Below are 3170 nucleotides of genomic sequence, written 5' to 3'. Positions count from 1 at the left end.
AGTCCACCTGGTGTGACTTGATCTATGATGGGGTGAGTCTGACACCCCTGGCCCTGGCAGCCATGGTGTCATGGCTCTGGCCCCCCAGGCTGTCATCTGAGCATTGTCCCACTAACACCCACTTTGGGAGCAAGGGGACCCTATGCCTCTTTTGCATTTAAAACTCCCGTTCGTACATGTGATAGAATATCATGCAGTCATTTAACTGCTGTTGCTTTGTATTTATTGGCATGGAAAGATGTCCACAACATATTGTTGGGAGAAAAAAAAGGACTTTACACAACAGCATGTGGAGTCTGCTCCTGTTCATTTAAAGCCGTGTATATATGTGTTTACAATCAGACAGAGGTGTCTGAAAATGTTCGCCAAAATGGTACTAGGGAGCCCGAGCCCGAGCCAGGGCGAGCCGAGCCTGCTCCGGGCGGGCGGCGGCGGCGGCGGCGGCGGCGGCGCCGCTCCAACCATGTCAGCGCGCGCGAGCCTGGGCCCACCATGAGCCATGGCCATGTCCGTAAGCGCCGAGGACGACGACTATGAATCGCAGCCGGACCAGAACCGGGTCGTAGGTCGGCCCAAGGGGAACCTGGGCCCCGCCTCCGCGGTGAAGTTGGCCGCCAACCGGACCACGGCGGGAGCTCGCCGGCGCCGGACGCGATGCCGCAAGTGCGAGGCCTGCCTGCGGACGGAGTGTGGAGAGCGCCACTTCTGCAAGGACATGAAGAAGTTCGGCGGCCCCGGGTGGATGCCGCAGAGCTGCAAAATGCGGCAGTGCATCGCGCCTGTGCTGCCCCACACCGCCGTGTGTCTAGTGTGTGGCGAGGCAGGAAAAGAGGACACAGTGGGAGAGGAAGAAGGTAAGTTTAATCTTACGCTCATGGGGCGCTCATCTGCAGCGAAATCATGCACCCTGTGGATGCCTTAAGGTTAAGGAGTCAGAGGGCGTGGTCAACGAGGAGTTTCCAAACTGCTGGGCGTGTCCAAAGTGTAAGCACGCCAGCAAGACCGGAAAACAAAAGCGTGGCCCCGGCTTTAAGTACGCCTCAAACCTGCCCAGCTCCCTGCTCAAGGAGCAGAAGATGAACCAGGACAGCAAGGAGGGGCAGGAGCCTGCCAAGTGGAGGAGTGAGTGTGAAGAGCCGCCCCGGCGCAGGCCAGACGAGCACCCCGAGAAGGTGCCCTCTGACGGCATCCTGCGCCGAAAGTCAGACGATGTGCACCTGAGGAGGAAGCGGAAATACGAGAAGCCCCAGGAGCTGAGTGGACGCAAGCGAGCCTCGAGCCTCGACGCTTCGAACGTCCCCCGGTTCCTCCTCTCACCTCTCGCCGAGGCCCCCTCTAGGCAGCAGCCTCAGCCCCTGGTGGAGATCCAGTCTCACTTACTTCCAGCAGCAGCTAAAACCCGGCAAAGAAGATAAGCTTTTCAGGAAAAAGCGGTGGTCCTGGAAGAACGCTGAGGACCGAATGGCTCTGGCCGACAGGCCTCTCAGGCGCTTCAAGCAGGAGCCGGAGGACGACCTGCCCGAGGCGCCCCCCAAGACGACGGAGAGCAACCACTCCCGCTCCAGCTCCCCCACCGCGGCCCCAGCACGGAGGGGACGGAGGGCCCCGAGGAGAAGAGGAAGGTGAAGATGCGCCGGAAGCGGCGACTCCCCAACAAGGAGCCAAGCAAGGAGCTCAACCAGGAGATCCAGAAGACGGAGAGCAGCCTGGCCCACGAGAACCACCAGCCCATCAAGTCGGAGCCTGAGAGCGAGAACGAGGAGCCCAAGCGGCCCCTGGGCCTCTGTGAGCGCCCTCACCGCTTCAGCAAAGGGGCCCAGCTGGGGCCCGGCCTGCACAGCCCGCCCCGAGTCATCTCCCGGCCCCCTCCCTCCGTGTCCCCGCCCAAGTGCATCCAGATGGAGCGACATGTGATCCCCGTCAGCGCCCCCGGCCGACTCGCTGCCCCTGGATGATAGGGCGGCCCACATTGTGCACAGGGAGGTGTGGATGGCCGTCTTCAGCTACCCCAGCCACCAAGACCTGTGTGTCTGCACGCGGGTCTGCAGGACCTGGAACCGCTAGTGCTGTGATAAGCGGTTACGGACCCGCATCGACCTGAACCGCTGCAAGTCCATCACACCCCTGATGCTGAGCGGCGTCATCGGCGACAGCCTGTCTCCCTGGACCTCAGCTGGACCAATATCTCCAAGAAACAGCCGAGCTGGCTCATCAACCGCTTGCCTGGGATCCGAGAACTGGTGCTGTCAGGCTGCTCATGGATCGCGGTCTCAGCCCTCTGTAGCTCCAGTTGTCCGCTGCTCCGGACCCTGGATGTCCAGTGGGTAGAAGGACTAAAGGACGCCCAGATGCGGGATCTCCTGCCCCCGCCTACAGATAACAGGCCAGGTCAGATGGACCATCGGGATAAGCTCCGGAACATTGTGGAGCTGCGTCGGCCGGCCTGGACATCACAGACGCCTCCCTGCGTCTTATCCTTCGCCGCATGCCCCTGCTCTCCAAGCTCCACCTTAGTCACTGTAACCACGTGACTACCCAGCCCATCAACCTGCTCACCACTGTGGGCACCACCACCCGAGACTCCTTAACCGAGATCAACCTGTCAGACTGCAATAAGGTCACTGACCAGTACCTGTCCTTCAAACGGTGTGGGAATATCTGTCCTACTGACCTGCGGTACTGCAAGCAAGTTACCAAGGAAGGCTGTGAGCAGTTCATAGCCGAAATGTCTGTGAGTGTCCAGTTCGGGCAAGTGGAAGAAAAACTCCTGCAAAAACTGAGCAGCGTCTGAGCTTGGAGCCTCACGTCAGGAGAGCCTGCAAGTGCAGGGTTCAGCAGCACGTGGAACCCCGGCTCAGCAAGGAGTCTTCAGCCCTAAAGCCCCCTCCATATTGGCCGAAAGCAGACGACATGCCAGGCCCTCAGGGTAATTACAACCTCGTACCTGTGCCAGTACTCCAGATCCTAAGGTCCGGCCGGTCTCCACCCATAGGCTCTCCCTGAAAGGAAGACACGGTAGCAGATGGGGCTGTATAGTTTGAAAAAAATGAATGTGTAAAAAAGCTAGAAGTCTGGGACCTTGAGGAATTCAGACTGCTCGTGTCCAGGTTGTCCTCAGAGCCCAGCCCACGGTGACACAGTACCAGATCTACCAAGTCTTCTTTCTCTCG

At 59.7% G+C, this 3170-nt stretch overlaps 1 pseudogene across 1 annotated transcript; it reads left to right on the top strand.

The window, feature by feature from the left end:
* Positions 1-499: 499 nt before the first annotated feature.
* On the top strand, positions 500-2791 carry LOC309974882 (lysine-specific demethylase 2B-like; annotated as a pseudogene). The gene has a single exon. The product of its transcript is annotated as a lysine-specific demethylase 2B-like (transcript).
* Positions 2792-3170: the final 379 nt, after the last annotated feature.

The sequence above is a fragment of the Leucopleurus acutus genome (genome assembly GCF_964270905.1).
Source record: "Leucopleurus acutus genome assembly, chromosome: 2".
Taxonomy (NCBI): domain Eukaryota; kingdom Metazoa; phylum Chordata; class Mammalia; order Artiodactyla; family Delphinidae; genus Leucopleurus; species Leucopleurus acutus.
The sequence above is the reverse complement of the archived record's forward strand: the minus strand, read 5'-3'. Positions and strand labels throughout refer to the sequence as shown.